The following is a 13,748-nucleotide window of genomic DNA, read 5'->3' on the forward strand; positions in this document are numbered from 1 at the left end:
GAGACCCTGTGTTTTCACCTTGTGTTCTATTTTAGCGAGTCTCTACAGGTTGTTCACTTTTTACCCCCACGTGGATGATGATCACATGGGTGTGTAACAACATCTCCCATGCGATCCTGTGTGACTCCACAGTATGGCTCTGATCCTGGAAGGACAACCCAATGCACCTGCCTTTCGAGAAGAACTTTTATCTTCTCATAGGCTAAGAGTAACTGGAGTGGTGGCAGTTACTGATTACAGTGGAAGGGACCATGGATTAATTTGTAAAAGAATGAATGCCGGTGTCCAAAGATGTGCTCAGGACCCCGCAGCTGGCACTATTAAATGTTAGCATGCCAAATACCAAGGCTGCTTAATGTTCACTCCACCTTAGGCCTCTTTAATCCATTCTCAGACACCCCCTTTCCCTTTATCTCACTCTTGCAGGTTTCTCATTTCCCCGTTTGTGACAGTTTTTCCGTCTTTCGCTTCCTCCTTTCTCTTTGGGTGTTCTTCCTGCTCTTTTCTCTCAGGACATCGATGATCAGGAAAAATAAGTGCTGTTTCTAAAAAATGAGTGCTGGTGGCCCTAACCAACAATCTCTGGCTCAAATTACGCATTTGAAGGGACAGAGCCTTTCAGGGCCAGACTGGACATAGCGGGCACCAGGTGTTTCCCCAGGTGGCCGGAAGGGTGGGGGACAGTTTTGGACCTCCGGGGGCCGGTTTTGTTACAGGTGGCCAATTTTGCAGCAGTGCTGCAGTATCGGCCGCCTGTAACAAAAGCGGCAGCAGGAGTGGTGCTTCCCACTCGCACACCCCCGTCCCTTGGGGGCCGGTCGAGCTGATTGCCAGGGCTGGTTTCAGTTCCCAGTCTGGCCTTGGACCCTTTTAGTGTTTCACCTTGAGGGAAAGTTGCTTACAGGCTTTTCCTGGTCTGCCTCATCTTCTTCAACCGGGTCCTTCACTCTGTTTGAGTGTGACATGGAAGGAGGATGCATGTTTGCTGTGTATGAATGCTCTGTATGAATGCTGTGAGATGAGAGTCAAGGGTCCACCCTGCTGCCGCACCGCCAAAGCCGCGGTCAGACCGCCTGACAGATTGAGTTTCCTCCTGTCTGGCGGGCTTTTTTTTGGGTGTTCTCCCAGCGATGCCTCTAAATACGGGCACCGCAATGGGAATGCCAAAAATAGTTCCTGCAGGGCATGGACTGAAAAGTCCATGCCACACAGGAACTGGTGTGAATGCACACAGGGGGACACATTTTGTGCCCCCCTGGGTGCACCCACAGGGTGCAGAGGCACCAAGTCTTTGTTTCCTCTCTACCAGGGTTTACATGGAGGGGGAACCACCATAAAAACCCTGGTGGAGAGGAAACTCCTAATGTGCTTGTCGGGAAAGCGGTGGTCCCTCCAAGCATATTGATACCTATACAATGCCGCAACACTACCAGGGAACGGCAGTTTCCTGGTGGCTGCGGCAATCCGACTGTCCAACACATAATAGGGAGCTCGGGAGACCGCCATGCCCCCATGAGTCTGGCTGTTCATGGACCGACATACTCGTAATCGGGCCCATTGTTTATTGTAGGTAATGTGGAAATTCTTCAGCCTCCCTCTTCTGCAGTACACCAGACATCAGTAGGTGAAGGTTTGGTGGAAACCAGCCTGTGATGTGCAAACGTATTCCCCTGTGAAATACTCCTCATTTCTTGCACAAGGCGTGTCTCCCAGGTGGATGTATCTAGTGTGTACCAGGGCCCACCCAGCATTCCTGCTATAGCGTTTGTTACATTTTGAATGAGCAAATTGTAGGAGAGTAGGATCTGCTTCTTATAGTTACCCCCACTTTTTGCTGATGTTTCACTGTTTTTCAACTTTAGTCTGGCTGGGGCCCCAGCCTAGCTGCTTCCTCTCTAAAATGATTCCCAGTACTTTTAGGTAAACTCCAGATTGGATTCTGGGGTACCCTTATAAGACCCTAGTATATGGTATACTATGTACCGAGGGCATAGGTACCCCAGAGGCCTACCAGGGGCTGCCACATGTATTATGCCACCCCTGGGAAGCCTTCCAAAATGACACCACAGGACTGCTACTGCAGCCTGGGTAAGGTGGTGCATGCACCCCTTACTGAGATATAGGTTCACCATATCTCTCAATATCACTGCACATATAAACCTATCAGTCACCCCTATGGCAGGCCTTACTAATCCTGAAGGCAGGGTGCTGGGTTTTTATGTGAGAGGGTGCCCATGCATGAGCAGGGCCCCTCTGCAGCATTCAGAACCTTTATTCAGGGGTTGTTTGTGATGCAGCCAAACCATATACTCTTAAGTGCATTATACCCAAACGGTAAATGCTAACTTTGGGATGACTGCACGGAAACATATTGTGTTTGGTGTCAAACACCTTGGAATCATACCCCCATGGGTCTATGATCCCACCCTTCTAGAGGGAGAGACATGAGAGTACCAGTATACCCGGTACCAGCTAACAGAGCCCTGGCATCACAAAATGGATGCTGCCAGCCACATACACGAGTCTGCCCTCCTGCTGCTGGATGAAACTCCAGCAGGGGAGGCCTGGACAATAGGTTTCCTGTCACAGGGAGGTGTCACCACCTCCCAGACAGACTTTAGTTTATTGGGGCTGGGTGGGTGCACTCCAAGAGTGCTTTGAAGTTCAGCACTGGGGGCACATTTGGTGTCCCTGTGAATTTCAAACCGGTTGCAGGGGCTACCAGCCCCTGCTCTGGTGCGAAACTGGACAAAGGAAATGGGTGTAGCCACCCTTCTTTCCTGACCCTCCCATAGGTGGGTCCCTAGAGTTTGTCCCACCCCTTCCTTGGGTATAAGAAAGGAACCCCTGGCTACAGGACTTTAGATTACACCTGGACGAAACTCTGATACTGAATCCTGGAACTTCGACAATCTACATTGAACTAGATGACTGAAGAATCGCCCTTGGAGTAAAGGTGTTGCTCCCCTGCTTGGCAGACACCAAAGACGCATCTGTCCGGTTTGCATCTCCGAAGCTCCCACCGGACTCGGAAGAATTTTGCAACACAGGAGGTGGGTTTTCATGGTCTCTGAGATTGATCTGTGCACTCATCAATTCTGAGGCCTGTATCCCTCGTGGAAGACCGTGCAACCCGAACCCCTGGACATTGCGACCATTTGCAGAAGCATCTGCTTTCCAACGACTCCTACAGCTGAGCTTTGGGTTACTTGTAGCCCTGACCCCGAGCAGCATTTGCACCGAAGATTGCCCGCCTACACTCCACGAGTGTTCCGTGAGCTGGCCCTTTGTGTTTTCTCTCGAGGTCCCTCAGCTATCCCTGGTCCGTCGACTGGTGGGTCCCTGAAGGCAACTTTAGTTCTAATTGGGCTTACCTGGTTGCTCAAGATGTGCCCTGACACTCCATCGCTTGGGGAGTCCCCAGGACCTCTCTGGTCCACACCGAAGCATCTTTACTGTTCCTGCTAGGGTTGCTGTTGCCAAGGCTTGTTGGGTCCAATCTGGGCACCGACACCACAGCACTCGACATCCTTCGTGGGGCAGCTTGAATCCAGCTCCTGGTTGTCGTCGACCCCTCCTGGTCCTCGTGGCTGCAGAGTCAAGCTTCACCTCTTCGCACCTGAAACACCCATCAGTGGGCATTCGTCTATCGTGCCCCTGGTCACTGGCAAGTGACCCAGACTCTGTCCCCTCTGCTTTCAGGTTCTTCTGATCTTCGATCCAGGCTTGGATCACACCGCACACTTCTCTCCTTCCCGGCTGCGGCACTTTGCAGCAGATCGCCATTGAAATCAACGTTGATTCCCGACACCATTTGACACCTATGCACCCGGCTTCCCTGGGTAAGGTAACTCGAGTACTACGGTGCTCCCGTGGGTGCTGGCCATAGAACCCCCTAAATCTAAAGGCGTTTGCTCAAAGTCCTCTCCTAAGTGTCCTTAACTTCTAAAATCCCAACCGCGACTTTCCCATAGAATAGTACGGGGCTCGTGGCTGTGTTCTCACACTGCACACATCCCCCGTGGGTCTCCTGTGTCACTACCTTGGGTGGTTCCTTGGGGTCCCAGCGATTCTACATGTTCTAGGCACTGTGTCTAGTCAAGTCGTGGTTCTTATACCACTTTCTTAAAATATGGTTTGGTCTGACCCTAGGGCCCATTGTATATTGTGCTATTTAGTGTCGTTTTAGAACTGTATTATTGTGTGCCTGGCTCTCTAATCTCATAAAGGGATTAGTAGACAGTGTTTAGAAATAAATACATATATTTTATATATATATATACCGTGTGTGGTTCTCCTTTCATTTAGTGATTCAGGAGGTTATAATCTGGTAAACCAAGCTGCTTTACACTCCTTCAAGACTTAGCCTGAAGGCTGCTCTCCATAGCTACCACTAGGATAGCTTTCAATAAAGGTTGTCTTTAAACCTATCATCAATAAGGGTTGTTTGGAGTGGTGCAAGGGGCCCACTATAACTAGTGGACAGCATATGCCAGGCCAACTTCTCACACAAATCTCCAACCATTCTTACACCGCATTCTGCAGATCTCAGTTTATGGCAAGAATGTCCAGTCGAAAGCTGTCCAACACTCCTAAATCCAGACGGAATACAAAAATAGGATAGTGTGAGGGAATCCAGGCATAAGAAGTGGGCAGAGATTCAGTGACTTTATGGAGGATACACTTGACCAGAATAGAAGTTCTCCTAGTGCACTTCAGTGACCTTTGAGCTCCAGGGCTCGTGTACTGGGCCAGCTTCCTTATCATGTCAAGACCAGACTTGAATAATCCAGAACATTTGTGAGAAGTTCTGTTCACTCTAGGTCTGAAGGAGGAAGCCCCATGTCAGCTGATGAGGAGACCTGGAGGTGCCCAGGAGAAGGAGAAAGCTGCTCACGAAAGGAGAGTTGCTCAGTGGCACTCGAAGAGCAAGAACTGTGAAAAGGGGTTCGGCGCAGTTACCAGTGGTGCTGCAGAAACCCTAGAGAGGACACACTTCGAATCCACCGTGGTGAGCTTCCCTCTATCTGTACACCCTGCATTGTCTTCCTGCTAGTAATTCCTATGCCCCAACTTCAATCAGCTCACTATCTAAGGCAGGGAGCCAACCAGTGAAGAGCCTTGGCTGTGCACACAACAATTAAATTGATTTAAGCTTCCGTTTCGTCAGACCTTGTGACCAATATACGCTGCTGAGATTCCTCTTTTTTGACCTTAGGTGTAGAATTACTTCTCTATTTCTGGCAGGTACTCAGGCTGCCTGCACCTTTTGGCATGTAGCTCCCTGGATCTGTGACGTGACCCTGGCTCGTATCACCTACACTATCTTGCAGCTTCAACATACTGTTCCCCCCAAGGGTCCTGCTCCGCGGGCATTAGGCACCAGCTTTGGTTTCCCACTTTGATGACTGCCCACCTTCTTTCATGTTGTGGCACGATTTGTGTGCAGGGTAGGGTTAGTAAACTTGTGTGTATTATCCATGGGTGACACAATACGTGCTGCAGCCCACAGTAGACCCACTGGTGTACCTATGCCCTGGGTACCTTAGTACCTTATACTTGGGACTTCTAAGGCTACACCAGTAGCCAATTGTGGTGGTACCAAAGTAGTAACCAAAGCCATTTTGGGAGAGAGAGCACAGATGCTGGGGTCTGGTTAGCAGGGGCCCAGCAAACTACAGTCAAAGCATACTGACACAAGGCAAAAAAGTGGGGGTAACCATAAAAAAAGATCCTTTCCTATGGTAAACATGTGTATTATATGTATTGGATTTAACAAGAGGCAGAGGATTTGAATACACATGAGCAGAACAACAGAGAACCTGGTAGTGAAGCCACAGATAGCTTGTATTGCTTGATCGCTTTTGAGACAGCTGCACTTCCATTTAGCAGGTCTGCCCGCTACTTTCTCTGAGTCGATGTGTGCACACCTTAGGTTCCCCAGTAGCAGGAGTGGTCTAGACAACAAAATCAGAGGCAAGAACAGTAGAAACATTATTCAAACATCTTGTAGTTTGTAGTTAAGCCTCTATAACGTTTTTTCCACAAAAGGTATCCGGACTAAATTACATCCTTTTCTTCCCATGTGTTAGAGATTCTAAATGTGTCCAGGGTTTATGAATTCCCCTGGAGGAAACTAAGAAAATAGCCAAAATGTTACAAATTTTGGATTTTCTTTAGGGAAAAAATCATAAAAAGTGGTGTGCAAGAAAGTGTATGTTTTTTTTCTTATAAATGGCTTTGACAAAAGGATTAAGGTGCAGAGATCACTCTTTTCCCAGTTTTTAGGAACAGGCAGAACATACAAATAAAATCTTTTTTTACTCAGCGTTTGCATTGTTCTCAGTGGTAGTCAATTTTTCATGTTTTTTGTGGCTAATAACTTGCAGTTTCTAGTGGGAACATGTGTGAAACCCCTGGGTGATCCTGGAAAGCTGTACATTTCCAAAAAGTAGACAAAATTCAGAATTCAAGTAAGGGGTTATTTGTGTAGGTCGCTTTCGGTTTTCCCATAGAAACTAATAGTTGAAATAAAAAACTAGTGAAAATAAGTAGGACAAATAGAAGGCAGAGTTTTTATCTGCAATTTTTTGGAATGATGGCTTAAGTAATATACTATTACATCCATCAGCCTCTTCTGGTTGCAGGGGTATATAATGTTTGTTGGTAGGCCAAAAGCACAAGACACCTAAAGCCAATAACCCTCCCTGCAGCCTACAATGACTTTACAGTGCATACCGATCATTCATCAATTCATATGGAACAAGCACTGGCATAGCCAATAGGTCTCGCCTTTGGGACCTTATAAGTGTTTAGCCATGCAACAGTTGCATAACTAAATACTTATAAGGTCCAAAAAGCGAGACCTATTGGCTATGCCAAGCGGCCGTGCGGCCGTGAAAGTGAAAGTGATCACGATCGCGATCAAACATCAAAGCGGCCGTGTGGCTGCGAAAGTGAAAGTAATCGCGGTCAAGAGCAGAGCGCGCGCCAGCGCGCATGCACTGTAGCTCTAGGCTGGCCTGGTAGCACTTTTTGGAGTCCTCTCAATAAGTCTCGCCAGACCAACGCATGCGCTGGGTCAGGCGAGACCTAAAGATGGGTATGGAGGAAACCTGTGAGAAGCAGTGTTGCAATTGGGAGAAGTGTGAAAATGTAGAGTAATAAGACATTAGTTAGTGACTGGAAGTTTCAGATGTTCTCTCACATGAATATGGCAACATAGCCTTTTTGAGTAAGAAAACATTATCAGATCCCCACAAGAGACATCACCCTGTATCCCCCCTGGGCAAGGGAGTAGCAAGAAAATTAAAATACCCCCCAATTTGAATCAAAGCTCTGATGACACCAAGCAAGCGAAGCAAGTCATCGCGACCTTCCCCGGAAGAGCTCTCCTGTCTCTACGATCAAAGCAACTATCCATTCATCCTTTCAGCCTTCTATCCACCTGCTGATATGCATAATTTCACTTTTACATTCTGTCATCCATTTATTCTTTCAACAGTCCGTCCATCCATCAATTTGTCTGCCCATTCATAATGGGAAACAGCCTTTATGACATGGGCTAAGCCACACATGCCCTTTTCCCTGCAAGCGCAACCACACTCGCCTTAAGCACGCATATGCCTTAACCACGCAAATGCGTGGGTAAGTCATATGCACATCTAGATGCTGGAATGAGCGGGCCCAGCAACAGGAAGGATCGGGAGAGGATGCGATGAGGTAAATGGGGCTGGTGCTGCGTTTTGGGGGGGTAAGGTAAGTTTTTAGGGCTCTGGGGGGTTGGGTAGTATTTAGGGCTAAGTAGGGGGTTGGATTAGATTTTAGGGCTTAGGGCGGTTTGGGGTACTTTTTAGGGCTTGGGGTTGGGGTAGTTTTGGGGCTCTGGGGGGTCGGGTTAGTTTTTAGGTCTCATGGGGGGGCAGTTTTTAGGGCTCTGGGTGTTGAGGTAGTTTTCAGGGCTCGGTGGGTTGGAGAAGTTTTTAGGGCTCGGGGAAGTTTTTAGTGCTCTGAGGAAGTTGGGGTAGTTTTTAGGGCTCAGGGGCAAGGTAGCTTTTAGAGCTTGAGGGCGCCGGGGTACTTTTTAGGGCTCATGGTGGGGTTAAGATAGTTTTTAGGGCCCAGGGGGGATCAAGTTAGTTTTTAGGTCTCAGGGGGGCAGGGTAGGTATTAGGGCTCGGGGGGGTCGAGTAGTTTTTATGAGTCAGGAGGGAGGGCTTGTGTGAACGTAACCACCCACATCCCTTTACCAGTCATGCATTTACCACAAAAAGGCGTGGCAAAGACATGCGTAGAAAAGGCTTGCTTTGTTCAGACGCATTTGTGGTTAGGGCAGAGTTGTAGAGGCACATGTGGTTTAGCCATGCATGCCTCCCTCATACAACCATCCATAACCAGTCCTATCCATCTATCTACAAACTGACCATTTATTCGTCTGTCCCTCAATCCTCCTTTTGTCATACATCCCTCCATCCACCCTTTCAGTTATCCATTCCCATCCACATTTTCACTCACCCATCCATCCACCCTTTCACTCATCCATACAGCCAGTCTTTCACTAAGCTATCCATCCATCCTTCGACCCAGCCATTCATTCATCCACCCTTTTACTCATCCATTTATCTTTTCATTCACTCACTTATCCTTCTATCTACCCTTTCACTCATCTATCCATCCTTCCACCCTTTCATCATCCATCCATTCTTTGACTCATCCAACCTCACATCCATCCATCTACTATCCATCTAGCCATCAATTAACTCATCCATCTTTTATTGCTGCTTGTGAATTTAAGAATGTTATATACATGTATATACATAGTTACATGTCAATGTGGTTTAGCATATGTTGGCAAAACCTCACGAAACATTAAAATCAGATTGACCAAGCACAAAAGCAATATTAGAACATTGGAGTTTTGAGCTCTCCTTTGAGACATTGGAGTACTCCAGGCTTCTAATGACTGGTAGAAGCCCGGAGCATCAACATTCAAAGGTTTGTTAACATCTGTTGATAAGAACAAAGGCTTCACAGAGCCCATGGATATTTCAACCCCCTTGGGCTCCGTGAGGCCTTTGTTTTACAAATTAGAACATTCTGCCCTCTAGGGGCGGAATGTTCAAATAACCTTAGAACCCTCTGTAGCTTTCTCTACCGGCCATTACCGGCCATTAAAGGCCCACTCCATTGTTAAAGGACCTCGCCTTCGACTCAGGCCTTTAACAACAGAGCGGGCCTTTAATGGCTCTCTAAGGCTATATAAGAAACAAGTATGAGAAATCCTTATCAGTGGTGCACTTTAAACACCAAGGACATAACATAAATCTGTTAGATTTACAGTATTGGATGTAGTCTAATTAGGAGATGATGTGGACAACAAAAAATAATTATCCCAGACAGAGAGCTCTTTTGAATAAAGAAATTTGATTCAATAACTCCAAAAGTCTGAAGACTGTCTGAAATATGCATCTTATCTATAAATATTGGGTTTGTTTAATTTTTTTTGATGCAATAAGGTTAACACCATGTTTACATTTGCATTGGTTCTAATGGGGATGACTCGTGATTACCAGCTTTATTCATTTTGAACATGTAATATAGATTTCTTCTTGATCTGGTATGTATTTCTGGTGCATGACCAGAGCATTATATTATCCTTACATTGACCATCAACACTTTGATTTCCTCACATCTTTTATATTGAAATACATTGTTTTATCATTTTAGTACAATAGTTAAATTCATCAGTTTAGAACATTAATTCGGTTTTCATTTATCCATGTCCGATATCATGGCTCATTTATTATGGCGGCTTCATTAATACACTATACATTTAGGGCCTTATTCAGAGTTTGGCAGTGTGGGAGCGGGACCGCCCCACTCCCGCACCGCCAAACCCATGTAGGAACTGCCTGCCAGATGAGGAATTTTCCTTGGCGTGCCCACTGGTGGTGCCTGTGCCATGCAGGTACTGGTATGCATGCACACAGGGGCGTACATGTTGTGCCTGCCTGTGTGCATCCACATGGCATGAGGCACAAGGGGGCCCTGTAGGGCCACCTTTGTTTCCTCACCGCCACACTTTTTATGGCATTCACACCGCCATGAGAAGTGTGGTGGAGATGTAACTTGCAATATGCTTGGCGGGCCGCAGTGGCCCAGACAAACATATTGCGGCCTCAGGACTGCCGTGCAACCACCAGGGAACGGTGGTTCGCTGGCGACTGTGGTGGGTGTGGTGGTCCCAGAGCAGCCGACCGCCGTAGTCGTAATAGGGCAGTCTGGAGACAGCCACTGTGAGTCAGACTCATAATAAGAGATCTTCTAGTTAAATTTTAATTTTTGATTGAAACTACACTATCAATTTGGATATGTTCATAGGAAGGTCCTTCGATTATACATCAAATATGAAGGCAGATTTATATAATCGGAATATTATATCAGTGTTATTCCAAGGTTGACCCTTTAACATAGCATTCTAATCTTGAATCCGGTTTTGAATATCATGACATGACAAAGTCTTTCCATCACAAAAAGCAGACTTAAGGGGCAGTTTTCATGTAACACCAAGAGATCCCGACAAGCTCTTTTGACATTCGTCTATCTTTGTTCGAACTTAAGCCTTACTCACTATGGCGGTTTTTATCATTGCATTACAGTCAGAGATTTCTCAGTCAATTTTTTAATTCAAATTATACAATCACTCTGGATACATTTAGACAACATTTCTTTGATAGAAACATTAGAAGGTATGATTAGTAGAATCGGGCACTAAGGTTTGCGTAAATCTAATGTTGACATTCATACATGGCGTTTGATTTTGATGATCACGACCCGTTCTAATTTGAAATCCGATTTCAATGTCCATGATGCATCAGTGCCGATCCATCATAAATAGGGGCCCAAATATGGCAACTTTATTTGAATGCCGAGAGACTTGGGAAAGATGGGTGGGCAGTCCGACTCAAAGCCACTTTTGTGTGTGGAAAAGGCTGCTTTACTGAAACAGGTGCACATTACAATAACGCACCTGGTAACTGCCTTACAAAACTAAAACCTCGCTATACATCTGATACCTCACCCCCTGCTCCTACGCCACCCATACGATCCCTCAACATGCCCCCACCCTGCCATTAACATATTACAAAACATTACAATGTATTGCAATTAAAAATAAACAATTCTATTAAACCTACATCCTAGGCCTGCACTTCTGAAACTGTAAATAACGTCTATAACTGAACCTTAAACTACCTGCCTACCCTTCCCCTGCCCATGTTCCCAAATCAACGCCAACCAAACGCCAACCAAACTTCTGCCAACCCCTGGCAAACTTTGCAAACTCCCGCCAAGCACCTGTTCCAAGCGACAACTACAAATGTTTCCCCTTGCACACCTGTCCCAGTGGAAGCAAGCCCAAAAGAATTCTTCAATTTTGAAGTAGCTCCTCAGATTGGAATTAAATAGGGACGGAAGGGTGGACAAAACTTTCTACTGCAGAACACCCTGCTCCCGGCCACCAAACCTAAAATGGTGGTTGGGAGCCCAAGAAGGTAAAACTTTATAGGACTTTGGCTGCAATTGGGCTATGCCCCAAAACAGCCCAACCTTTTGCAAAATGGCAGTCCCCTGGACTGCCCTATCTCTCCCAATCTGCCTAGGGGGCAGACCTCCTTGCAGTCGGCTGCCCAAAACAGGTGCACATTACAATAACGTACCTGGTACCTGAGATATCTCATATTTCCGGCATCACTGCCAGCACCCGTCGCAACATCTGCCATTAAAGCGGCTACCGTAGCCTGACCCCAGTGCCCTGCTCTCGAGCCCACCCTTCTAAAAATCTCCTCCCCAACCCCCCTGCCGATGTGGTGTAGCCCCATAGGAGCTTCCCCATGAAAGCAATTTCTGCCAACTTCCTGGCAATTGTGACTCATGACAGACCCCTCTCAATGAGGTCCAGTATAAATTGTATCACGTCTTCAGCTCGCAGCCACCTTTAACCCGCCTCCGAACGTAAGAATTCTCTCCATGCCAATATGTATGCCACACTAGCGGTGTCCGCAAGCGACCCTACCACTAATTGTAACATCCGATGTTGCCTAGGTACCACAGAGGCAGAGGCATGGGCGTCAGGGATTCTCATAGCACTGTAGCCACAGTTCCAGGTTTTCTACTCTAACCGGAGTATGAGCCTTTTGTCCCAGCCCCCTGTTTTCCTTTTCCCCCTTGAGCACCCACAAACTGCTGTTGGTGACCTCCTGTATTACCGCCTGACTGCCATTGCCGCCCTCCCTGATTAAATCCTCCCTTGTCCCAAAGCAGTTGACCAGTGTGTGCTGAGCCCAACAGTTTGAGCATTCATGGTGAAATTTGCAGTATTCGCGTGTGCACTGTCCCTTATTGAAGTCCCAGCAAGCCCCTCCTCCTCCTGGCTGACTCTTCCCTGTGCCACCCACCCCTCCCCGGGTAGGTCTCCCCTTAAAGGGCCGGTCAACAATGGGCAGTCCACTGGCTGTAAAAATAGTTTTCGCCCCTTTTGCCGCTCCCATTGTGTGTTACCACAAATCTGTATCCAACTCCCCCCATTTTGCCTCAGGGTCCCACGCTAGGCACGCCCTGAACTCCTCATCATATTGGACCCAGGTGTATCCCCCACCCGTTATTTGTGCCTTCCTGATTACATCCATATATTTATGGCTCTGGGTATTTTTCACAGTAGACGCTTGCATAAATCAAGAATGCTGCCATCCATTCTCTATAGTCAATGGCACCTTTGGTCACTTTGCCAACTCATATTACTCTTCCCTGGATCTCTCTTTGGACCCGACCTCCCTGTGAAAAAGTTTTAGCATTTCTACATACTCCCGCTTCCAAATGAGCTCTTTAGTAAGGAGCATCAATTGCGACACCCCAAAGGTTTTGTTACCCCCATGTACGGGAGTTTCCTAAACGTCAGGTCCTTGCTCTAAGGGCCGTCTTTTTTATCATCTTTCTTGTTTCCTTCACCCAACTCCTTTCCTGTCTTAGCCCCATTTTCTAACTTCGTAACCCCTTTATTTCCTTCTTCTTCAGCCACGTCCGTGACATACTTCCCCCCCACAGTCTACCCTTCCCCTCCTCATGCAACTCCCCCGCATCTACCCCAATCAACACCATAACAGGTTTTCTTTTCGCATTTTCAGCCTTACCTGGCTCCAAGGACGGTGCTCATTCTGTTGCAGTCCGCCTCGCCAGTGGCAATGACCCTTCTGTTGCTCTCACCAGCCTTGCCGCAGGCCACAAAGCCCTTGCTTGCTTTTCTGATGGCTCCTGTAACACACAATGCAACACGTTAGAGGGACCCCCAACCCTTTCTTGCCCCTCCCTTACCTCACCTTCTTCAAGGCTTTATTCAACTAAATCCAGCACTTCATCTCTGTGACCCAAATCCTGCGGCCACCTGTGACCTTTCTGTATGTCTCGCTGCGGGGCCGTAGCGGCCCCCTCATCTCTGTCCCTCTTTTGCCTCTCCGGGGGCGCTGACTTTATTCTACGGTGCTCTCCTGGCACATCTATGCGCAGCTCTACATTTCTCTGTGTTCAGTGATTCCTGCTATACCCTCCTTGCTTTGTGGCCAGCGAGGCCGTTCTGGGCCTACTTATGCTGGCCACGACGGGCTCCCTCCGTGGTATTGGGTGTGCCGTTCTGGGCCCAGCCATCTCTTCGCCTCTGTGCCAACTAGCCACCCCCAGCTTTGCAGAGTCGGCTA

The 13,748-nt window shown here is 47.4% G+C and overlaps 1 long non-coding RNA gene across 3 annotated transcripts in view; it reads right to left on the bottom strand.

Annotated features, from left to right (window-relative positions):
- The window catches only part of LOC146856789 (uncharacterized), a 226,020-nt gene that overhangs the window by 86,693 nt on the left and 125,579 nt on the right, over positions 1–13,748 (bottom strand). For all 3 annotated transcript variants that reach the window (XR_014979813.1, XR_014979814.1, XR_014979815.1), the window contains one exon: positions 13,188–13,308. This is a non-coding gene — a long non-coding RNA (uncharacterized LOC146856789). The remainder of the gene's footprint in view (positions 1–13,187; positions 13,309–13,748) is intronic.

Source organism: Triturus cristatus, chromosome 3_2 (genome assembly GCF_964204655.1).
Source record: "Triturus cristatus chromosome 3_2, aTriCri1.1, whole genome shotgun sequence".
In the NCBI taxonomy this organism is placed as follows: Eukaryota; Metazoa; Chordata; class Amphibia; order Caudata; family Salamandridae; genus Triturus; species Triturus cristatus.